Genomic DNA, 11695 nt, shown 5'->3' with positions numbered 1-11695 from the left:
CCTAAAGGTTTCCACCTCCCAATAGCACCAGAGGCTGGTGATCAAGACTTCAACAATTGGACTTTGGGTCCAGATCCAAATTGTAACAAATGATGAGAGAAACTGCAGTACACCCATTCCATGGAATATTGCTCAACAATTAAAAAAAGAATGAGCTTGCTGGGCATGGTGGCACATGTCTGTAATCCCAGAACTGAGAGACTGAGGCAGGAAGATCTCAGTGAGTGTGAGGTTTGAGGCCAGCCTGAACTGCAAAGGGAGATCCTGCCTCAAAAAACTAAAAAACTGAAAAAAAAAAAAAAAAAAAAGAATGATCTTAAGAGGCCAGCATTATTCTGATAACAAACCCAGAAAGATATAACAAGAAAACTACAGACTAATAAACATGTTTTATGTATATAGATGCAAAAGTCCTCAACAAATAGCAGGATGTGGTGGCACACCTCTGTAATCCCCGAATTTGGGAGGCTGAGGCAGGAAGATCCCCTCAAGTTTAAGGCTACCCTGGGTTACATGGTGAATTCGACACCAACGTGGACTACATACATAGTGAGACCCTGTCTCAATCAATCAAGGAAAATATGAATGAATGCCTGAGTGTGGTGGTGCACACCTGTAATCCCAGCACTCAGGAGGCTGAGGCAGGAGGATCGACACAAATTCAAGGCCAGCCTGGGCCACATAGGAGCTCAAGGCCAGCCTGAACTACAAAGAGACACTCTGACTCAAAAAAAAAAGTATGATCTCAACAAAATGCAAGTAAATAGAATCCAGCAACATATAAAAAAGACTATATACTGTGACCAAGTGAGATTTATCCCAGAAATGCAAGGTTGACTCAACATATGAAAATCTGTCAGTGTACTAATCCAGACATGGTGGTGCACACCTGTAATCTCAGCACTCGGGAGGCTGAGGCAGGAAGATCATGGGTTTGAGGACAGCCTGGGCTACACAGTGAATTCAAGACCAGCCTGTACTACATAGTGAGACCCTGTCTCCAAAAGCAAAAACAGTTAATGTACTATACCATATCAATAAACTTAAAAGACAAACACATGATCTTGGTAATCATAGAAAAAGCATTTGACAAAATTCAACATCCTTTCCTCATAAAAATACACAAAAAACTAGAAATAGAACTCCTTTACCATAAGGAGCACCCACAAGAACTTCAAAACTGCCAGATGTGGTGGAGCATGCCTGTAATCCTAGATACTTGGGAGACAGGCAGGGGGATCTGAAGTTCAAGTCCAGCCTGGATTATATAGGGAGACCCTATCTCAAAAGAGGGGGCAAGGGACACAGTTGAGTAGTTGAGTGTCCCCGAGTACAATCCCCAGTACTGCAAAATCTAAAACCAGAGTCCATAGGTAACTTTTATTCTTTTTTGCTAACATATCTCATGATGAAAGACTGAAAGCTTCCTCCAAAGATCAGAACAACGCAAGAAGATCTCCAATCACCACTTAAATTCAACGTTCTAGCCAGGGCAACCCCACGAGCTTAACACTGGGTTTCACAGACCCATCCCTTACTTTTCTACTATAAATTTTTACTTCAGCGTAGTAGCGGGCTGTGCATCTCAGTGCCTTTCCCTGAAGGATACTGGAAGCAATCTTTGTGTTCACTCACTTGGTACAACAGATGGCAAGGTGTGTGTGCACCTGTGCAAAAGTGTCAAACTGAGATTCTCATCTACATTATGTGCCGGCTAACAGGTTTTGCATGTTTTTACCTGAGCATCAGAGTTTAATACACCCACACCATTCTAGGGTGTTTATTTATTTATTTATTTATTTATTTATTTGTAAAGGGGGTTTTTTTGAGACGGTCTTGCTATGTAGTTTAGGTTGGCCCTGAACTCACTACTATGTAGGTCAGGCTGGCCTCTAACTCACAGCAATCTTCTTGCCTCAGCCTCCCCAGTGCTGGGTTTGCAGGGGTGCACCACCATGCCCAGCTAGATTTGTTTTTTAAAAAGTTTTCTTTTGATTTTTTTGGTAGAAGTGGCCCAATTCAGTATAATGGCACATGAAAAACCAGATTTGTAAGTTTTGGAGGAGGTCAAAAGTGAATCATCAGGGGGGCAACCTATTTTCCGGTCCCCCTTCTGTCTCTCTTAGACAGAAGCTATCTTTCTCTCAATAAATTCTTCCTACTCTTAACCTCTGCTGTTCCTAGAATATTCATTCTTTGATTTTAGAGAACACGAACTCATGTGTGAGATACCTAGCAGGTTTGGGAGTTTCATCTATTCCCCCATATCACTTTCACCACCCTTAACTTCTGGTTTCTGCTCTTTAAAATTAATTGTGAATACTGGACATGGCATTGTATGCCTCTAATCTCAGTACACAGGAAGCTGAGGCAGGAGGAATGTGGATCCCACAGCTGCAGATCTACTGCAGTCTTCTGGCAATAGCAAAGAGATGAATCCTCCTTTGAGACACTTGAGAAAAATGACAACTTCCTCCAGGACTTCTCTCATCTGTACAAGGAGCATGGGAAAGCCCAGTCCACGCCCGAGCCACATCTCCATACGTCCACGACTACTTCTGGTGAAGGCAGCCAGCAGGGTTGGGGCAGAGGCAAGTAATGCCAACCTCAGGGCCTACAGGGGTGACTTCTGCATCCTGTGATGTCCCCAGGAGGGTCCTCACCCAGTATTCAGCAACACCCTAGATGAAGACCTGGATGCAATCCTTTATAAAGAATTTGAGTAGAGGGGCTGGGGATTTAGCTCAGTGGTGCCACCACCTGCCTCGCAAGAGCAAGGTCCTGAATTCAATCCCTGGTACCAAAAAAAAAAAAAAAGAATTTGAGTGGAAAAATTGAGATTTTTGAATGAACAAGCAAGTGACATCTTGTAAACAGGTCAATCCCACAGCAGGCTACCAGAAGACTCATGTCCTTGACACCCCAAAGACACTACTCACTGATTGCCAGAAGACAAATGTCACTGCTAGCAAGATGACTGGCTGTGATGAATTTAGCCAGATGCAGGACACAGGTGGTGAGCAGACTCTCAATAGCACTGTGATGGTTGATTGGTTTTTTTCAAATTGAGACATTTGGTTAAGAGAAGTTTAGCTAGCCAGGGATTTAGCTCAGTGGCACCTCGCCTGGCAAGGTCCTGAGTTCAATCCCCGGTACCGAAGAAAAAAAAAAAGACAGAAGCTTAGCTAAATGAGCTCAGCAATTCACCCCCTAGGGGATAGAAGATCCACTCTAGGGCCTCTCTTCCACACCTTAGAGTGTGGAGGACTCACCCTAGGGCAGCTCCTTGTGTGAATGTTATAAAGGGGAAATGAGGAAGGAGACTGCTGCTTCTGTTCCTTCAGAGGAGCTCCAGTCTTCGCCTTGGACATCATCTCCTCCCTTCTAGACCAGACTCTTTGGCTTCTGGCATGGATCCTTCAGCCTTGTGGCATAGACTCTTCGGCCTTCCATCCCAAACCCACTGGCCTCCTGATATGGACTCGCTCAGGACACTGCAGTGAGCTCCAGACCTTGGACTAAATCCTTTGGCCTCCAGTGTGGAGACAGACCCTCTGCACCCTTCCTCATCTGACTCTGGATGGCCATTGCAAGCCAATCTTATAAATTCATATACATTTATATATCTTGTGTTATATCTGTTTCTCTAGTAAATACTGACCGATAAAAGCATCCAGATGACAGCATTGTGTGGCAGTCAGGTGAAGACCAACAATGGCAACCAGACACTCTGGGGACCAAATGACAGTCACCAGGGTTCATCAGATTTTTTTTTTTTTGTACTGGGGATCAAACTCGGGACCTTGTGCTTTCGAGGCAGGTGACGGAACCACTGAGCTAAATCCCTGGCCCTTTCATCACACCTTTTATTGGAGTCCGATGGCAACCCTTGATGGTGAACCAAGAGCCAAGCCTTTACCTGAACCAGATGACAAAAACCTATAATGATCAGAGCTTCAATGGGGGCCAGATGATGAACTTAAGCAATTGCTAGATCTTCAGTGGGGGCTATCAGCTTTTAGCAGTGCCACACCCAGGTCCCCTAGACTTGACAGGCCCCCCTTTGATCCAGGAACAACCAGAAAACCATTGGAATTTGCAGACTAAGAGCTCTCCATTCCTGAAGAAGCCTGAAAGTTGAAGCCCTTCATCTGCCCACACCAGGACTGTGGAAAATCTTACTCAAGGTCTCCTTGCCTCCAGGTCTCCCATTGCACACACAGTGGCCAGAAGCCCTATGCATGCAACGTGCAGGGATGCAAGTGGAGATTCAGCTGCTCTGATGAGCTCAAGCAACACGTGAGAAGGCACACCGGGGATCAGACCTACAAGTGTGAGGCTTGCCACAAGAGTTTCGCACCATCGGATCACCTGACACAGCATCAGAGTCCACAAATAATTTCGGCTAGGACTGGAGCCCATCAGTCTATGAGGAATGGTGTACAGATATGACATTCCTCCTGAGCCTTTCCTCTTGTTTTATATCCACCACTGTATCAACACATAATAAATGCTTTATAAGGGCCGGGAATTTAGCTCAGTGGTTCCGGCACCCACTGCACAAGCGCAAGGTCCCAAGTTTGATCCCCATATCAAAAAAACAAACAAACATGCTTTATATTTGTCAATGCTTTCTTTTAAGTTTTGAGATTTTCAAAAGCACACGAAAAATGCATGTGTGTGTGTGTTTTGTGTTTTTTTTGGTACCGGGGATCGAACTGCTTGCAAGTCAGTCAGCAGAACCACTGAGCTAAATCCCCAGCCCTGCCTGTGTGTGTTTTTCCATGAAAACTGAGTAATAGGGCCGGGAATGTAGCTCAGGAGCATAGTGTCTGCTTGGCAAGCATAAGGCCCTGAGTTCGATTACCAGTTAAAAAAAAAAAAACCTGAGTAATATTCAATTTCATAGATGTAGAAGCACTCTTCTTGCATTCCCCTCTCTAAGGCAATGTTTTCTATGTGCTGTGAGTCCTAGGTTTTGACCTGTACATTGGTCAAAACTGTGTCGTGACAGCTGTGAATGCCTACAACAGATGCAAACAAAAGGGGAGATGGGAGGTAATGGGAAGAGTGGTGTCATGTCTCCCTTGTTATGCCCGAGACAAGAATTGTTGCAGAGACACTGGAAGGTCCATGCGCACATTTTCCTGTGAAGAGAACAAGTCCAAGGATTCTGATGGATGAACACATCCCATACAAGGACCTCCTATGAAGACATCTGCCCAGCAACAATCACTCTTACCAATGAACAATCACCAGCTCCTGCAAGGAGCCTCTGGAACTAATGAATTTCATTCCAGGACAGCTCCTACGAAGGCTTTTTTGCCTTTTTGTTTTATTTTGCTCCTTTGCTTAAAGATAGGGTCTCAATTGTTTCAGTTTCAATAAACAAATCATTTTTACTACTGTTGAATTTGCTGCCAAAGTGTAAATCAGTCTCTGATAGTGTTATAATATATTACAGTAAGATGGGAACTGCATGTGTCATGAAGTGTTTGATATCTAACTAAAACCTAGAGGCAGCACTGGTTGAAATGGTGAGAGAAATCTAATAAACATTTCTGATTTTAAAAAGTGAATTGGGCCAGAGATTTAGCTCAGTGGTTCTGCCGCCGGCCTAGCAAGCACAAGATCCTGAGTTCCATCCCTGGTACCAAAAAAAAAAAAAAGAAGTGAATCATCTGATTACTCATGCATGGATGATGAAGATGATCCATTATGGTAAAATATGTTTTCATAACAGAAGAGTGGTGTGGGTGGATGATGATAATTATGATGATGACTTTGACATTGGCCATGTGAACCAAAGTTCCTGTGACAGTGAAATGGAGCAAGAATTGACTGATACATTGCTTCTCGGCCTTTTGGCTAAGATCAAGTGAAGAATCAACTGATACAGGCACAAGGAATACAGGCTGCCTTGATCAGATAATGAAGAAAACAGCAATGGGAGTGCTTGTTTGACTAGTTGAAATGTTGCAAAATGGTCATGAAACCAAATGGAATGATCCAATGTTAGAACTAGGTCCAAAAATACAGTGAGGACTTTGGCAAGGGTGAACCTATTGGACAGAATGCCAGCACTGCCATTCAGTGCTGGAAACTGTAACAGACAAAACGCTACAAGATGTTGTGAAAGGCTGAAATACAAGTGAAATATTCTGTATGCACCAATAGCCACACTCAGAAATGTATTTATAGGCCGGGGATTTAGCTCAGTGGTTTTGCCACCTGCTGCGCAAGCGCAAGGACCCGAGTTTGATCCCCAGTACCAAAAAAAATAAAAGAAATGTATTTATAGGGCCGGGGACTTAGCTCAGTGGTGCCGCCACCTACCTCACAAGTGCAAGGTCCCGAGTTTGACCCCGGTACCAAAAAAAAAAAAGAAAGAAATGTATTTATTATGACTGTACTTAGCAGAGCTGTACTTAGTAGGGCTAAGGCAAAAAACAAAAAAAACCCTATGTGAACTACAATGAAAATACCAATAGAACTCTACAACAAAAATAATCTTTGCTTCAGTTATCATACCCAAGGCAGTCTTCACATACAAAAATTGCATGTTCCATACAGAAGTATCACTTACACTGATAGCGCATATGTTTTGTAACCAAGTAAACAGCTGATGTGAAAATGCTGATGTTTATTCTAAACGTGCAATATATATTAAGAATTTAAGGGGCTGGGGATTTAGCTCAGTGGCACAGCACCTGCCTGGCAAGCACAAGCTCATGGTATTTTTCCTGTTAAGCACTCATTGTTTAATATAATAAAACTCATAAAATTAAAATTACTAATTCATCAATACAAGTATCCTAAAGAATAAACATGGGTTTGACACACCTATGTTTATGCACCTTTATGACAAAAAATGTGTTATGCTCCCCCCATTAAATAAGAAAAGAAATAAAAGAAACCAGGTGTGATGTATACCTATAATCCTACGAGGCTGAGGGAGTAGGATCTCCATGAGTTCAAGGCCAGCCTGGATGAAATGCCAAAACCTTGTCTCAAAATATAAAAAGAGAAGCTGGGTGTGGTGGCACACGCCCATAATTCTAGCACTCAGGAGGCTGAGCCAGGAGGATCACTGTTGAGTTTGAGGCCAGCCTGGGCTACATAGTGAGTTCAAGGCCAGGCTGAACTGCATACCGAGACCCTGTCTCAAAAAATAAATAAGCAAAATAAAAAAAGAAAAGTGAGGACCAGGGATTTAGCTCAGTGGTTTCACTGCCTGCTGCACAAGTGCAAGGACCCGAGTTCGACCCCCAGTACCAAAACAAAAACAAAAACAAAACAAAGGCAGAAAAATGACACAATTGTATGAGAATAGCATCAAGAATCAGTAAACAGCCGGGGATTTAGCTCAGTGGTTCCACCGCCTGCCTCGAAAGTTTAAGGACCCAAGTTCGATCCCTGGTACCCAAAAAAAAAACCCGAAAAAGAATCAGTAAACAGGATTATATCAAATTAAAAAGCATCTGCGAGGGCTAAGGATTTAGCTCAGTGGTTCCAGTGCCTGCCTCATAAGGGGAAGGACCCAAGTTCAATCCCCGGTACCAAAAAAAACACCCCTCCCCCAAAATTAAATAAATAAATAAATAAAAAGCATCTGCGTAGCAAAGAAAATAACCAACAGAGTGAAGAGACAGCCTACAGAATGAGAAAACATTTTTCCCAGCTGTTCCTCAGACAAAGGACTAATATCTAGAATACATAAAGAACTCAAAAAATTAGACCCTCCAATAAAAGACCCAATGAAAAATATGGGCAAGTGAAATGAATAGACACTTTTCAGAAGAATTACAGATGGTCAATAAATATATGAAGACATGTTCAACATTGCTGACCATTAGAGAATTGCAAATTAAAACACAAATTCCATCTTACCCCACAAAGGATGGCTATCATCAATAAATTAGCCAATAACAAATGCTGCAGAGGCTGTGGGAAAAAGGAACACTTCTTCATTGTTGGTGGGAGTGTCAACTGAAATCAGTATGGAGATTCCTCAAAAAACAAAAACTAGAAATTCTATTTCACACAGTTATTCCCTTTGCAGGTATTTTTTTCTAATAAATAAATTTTGTTTTTATCCCATTCCACCTCTAGGTATTTTTTTGTTTTGTTTTGTGTTTTGGTACCAGGGATCAAACTCAGAACCTTGTGCTTGCAAGGCAGGCTCGGTGCCACTGAGCTAAATCCCCACCCCCTCTAAGTATTTTCTTGAAAGAGCTAAAGATATCACATTACAGTGATCCATGCATACTTCACTCTCTCTCTTTTTTTTTTTTTGGTACCGGGGATCAAACTCTGGTCCTTGCATTTGTGAGGCAGGCGGCAGAACCACTGAGCTAAATCCCTGGCCATAATGTGGTATTTATACACAATGGAGTACTACTCTCCCAGAAAAAAGAATAAATTTGGGTCATTTGTAGAAAAATGGGTACACCATGGGACCATCATATGAAGTGAAATAAATTAGACAGACAAGCTTAAATATAGCATGGTTTCTCTTATATGAGAACCCCAAAATATAAATATTCAAGAGCAAAATCAAAGATAGATAATAAAAAACAGGGAATTAGATCTTTTGTAAATGGGAAGGAGACAGACATGGAAGGAGGGGAAGAAGAGGAGGGAAAGGGATGTAAAAAGAATTCATATATATATATATATATATATATATATATATATATATATTTTTTTTTTTTTTTTTTGGTACCGGGATTGAACTCGGGACCTTCCGCTTGCAAGGCAGGTGGCAGAACCACTGAGCTAAATCCCCAGCCCAAGGGATGTAAAAAGAATTGAGATGTGTTATGTACATGTACCATCTTCCCATGAAGAATGTAATCATTATGTACCACAAACATGTACTAATGAAAATAAAAATGAAAAAAAAGAAAGAAGAAAAAAAGAAGAAGGCATCTAGATTGGAAAGGAAATGAAACTTTATTTACATGATCATGTACATAGAAAATCTTAATATGTGCTAAAACCAGTAGAGCCCAGTACTGTAATGTATAAGCTCAGCAAATTTTCAGGATAGATACAAGATTTTTTGATACAAGATCATACAAAATTTGGCTGGACAGAGTAGCACAAACTTGCAATCCCAGCTACTTGGGAGGCTGAGGCAGAAAGATTGCAGGTTTGAGGCCAAGTCTGGGGAATTTATCTCAAAACGAAAATTTTTAAAAAGGAGTGGGGATGTAGCTCAGTGGCAGAATGCTTGTTTAGGAAGTATGAGGACCTAGGTTTAATCACTCAGTGCCAGAAAAATATTAAAATAGGGGTGACTGCCAGCTGCAGTGGCGCATGCCTGTAATCCCAGCACTCAGGAGGCTGAGGCAGGAGGATTGCCAAGAATTTGAGGCCAGCCTGGGGTATATAGTGAGGTTTTTTTGTTTTGTTCTGTTGGTACCAGGGATTGAACTCAGGACCTTGCGCTTGTGAGGCAGCTAAATCCCCAGCCCCATAGTGAGTTTAAGGCCAACCTGAATTACAGAGTGAGATTCTGTCTCAAACATAAATAGGGCTGGGGCCGGGGCTTTAGCTCAGCGGTTTCGCTGCCTGCTGTGCAAGCACAAGGACCCGAGTTTGATCCCCAGTACCAAATAAATAAATAAATAAATAAATAAATAGGGCTGGGAATGTAGCTCAGAGGCACAGTGACTACCTGGCAAGCCCAAGGCCCTGAGTTCAATTCCCGGTACATATATATATATATGCACACACATACATAAAATAGTGGTGGCTGGAGGTGTCGCTCAGTATATAGTACTTCCCTAGCATGATGCAAGGCCCTGGGTTCAATGCCTATTATAGAAAAAAAATCCGTGCAAAATTGAATCATATACATGAGCAATTAAAAATAAAAAATGAAGGGCCAGGGATTTAGCTCAGTGATTCCAGCGCCTGCCATGCAAGCACAAGGTCCCAAGTTCGATCCCCAGTACCAAAAAATAAATAAATAAATAAATAAATAAAGGAAGCCAGGCATGGTGGTGCACACCTGTAATATCAGCAGTCTGAGAGGCTGAGACAGGAGGGTCACAAGTTCAAGCCTGGCTGGCCTGGGCAATTTAGCAACTCACCAAGAACTTATCTCAAAAGAAAATATTTTAAAAGGGCTAGGAATGTAGCTCAGTATGAAACCCCTGAGTTCAATCCCCAGTACCACACACAAAAAAAAGTTTTAAAAATCTAAAAATTTGGGCCGGGGATTTAGTTCAGTGGTTCCACCGCCTGCCTCGAAAGTGCAAGGTCCCAAGTTTGATCCCCAGTACCAAAAAAAAAAAGAAATTCTAAAAATAAAATAAAGCCAGTGGGCCAGGGATTTAGCTCAATGGGTCTGCTGCCTTGCAAGCGAAGGGACCCAAGTTCAATCCCCGGTACCCGCCTCCCCCAAATAAAACCAGGCATGGTGGCACACATCTGTAATCCCAGCACTCTGGAGGCTGAGGCAGGAGGATTGCCATGAGTTTGACCCTAGCCTGGGCTACATAGTGAGTTCAAGGTCAGCCTGAACTACATAGGGAGACCCTGTCTCAAAAAAACAAAAACAAAACCAAAACAGGGCCAGGGATTTAGCTCAGTGGTTCTGCCACCTGCCTCTCAAGTGCAAGGTACCAAGTTCGATCCCCAGTACCAAAAAAACCAAAAACAAAACAAGAAAGAAAGAAAGAAAATAATTCCATTTAAGATACAGGATAATTATATTATTAGGTACTGTATTGGCTGGTCTATCTTTCTTTCTTTCTTTTTCTTCTTTTCATTTTTTTCTTTGAGACAGGGTCTTAGCATGTAGCCCAAGCTGGTCTGGAACTCTAGGTGATCCTTCTGCCTCAGCCTCTCAAGTGCTGGGATTACAGGCATGCACCATCATAGTCAGCTGGCTGTTCTAAATTTATATCCTATGGTAATAGAGAAAAAAAAGTGAAAACAGGACAGATATGGTAAACTAAAAAAAATATGGGGTGGGGGCCAGGGATTTAGCTCAGTGGCACCACGCCTGCCTCGAAAGTCCAAGGTCCTGAGTTTGATCCCCAGTACCAAAAACACACACACACAAAAAAAACCTGGGGTGGATACTTGGTGCTCAGTCATAGAGCCTGTGAGGTCCTGGGCTATCTTAGCACTGCCTAGAAGAAAAAAAGGTTATGTTGCATTTAGGTTTGCTTAATTTTAGTATATGTGCTGCCAAAGGGAGCACTGGGTTGGCTCAAAAGAAAAATTCCAGATGCTGAAATGAAACCTTTGTGCAGCAAGGTTATAGGTAAAGCAGTTAACAAAGAAAGCATTATTACCGCTTTCTGATGATAGTTTTTTGTTGTTGTTTCTTGTTCTTTTGCAGTGCTAGGCAAGTACTCTACCACTGAGCTACACCTCTAGCCTGTCTGATGATAGTTTTCAAACTGGACAAATAAGTCGGGTGTTTGAGGCCAGCCTGGGCTAGAGAGACCTTGTCTCAAAAAAAAAAAAAAAGGAAAGAAAGAAAAAGAATAAATGCACAAATATTTTATGAAGTTACATAGATATTTGTATTTTATTTGCAAAAGAAAACTTGGTTCTTTTGCAATATTCCTAAATGAAGCAGAATTATCTTTTCTCTTTTGTCTGAATGTGGTAGTTTCATTCTTATAAGTATCATGGGTACTGGTGCTATTTTACAAATGGGCTCTAGCAATCC

The sequence above is a fragment of the Heterocephalus glaber genome, unplaced genomic scaffold (genome assembly GCF_053883595.1).
Source record: "Heterocephalus glaber isolate CG9 unplaced genomic scaffold, H.glaber_assembly_v1.0 deba00001546, whole genome shotgun sequence".
Classification (NCBI taxonomy): domain Eukaryota; kingdom Metazoa; phylum Chordata; class Mammalia; order Rodentia; family Bathyergidae; genus Heterocephalus; species Heterocephalus glaber.
Note: the sequence above shows the minus strand (reverse complement) of the source record.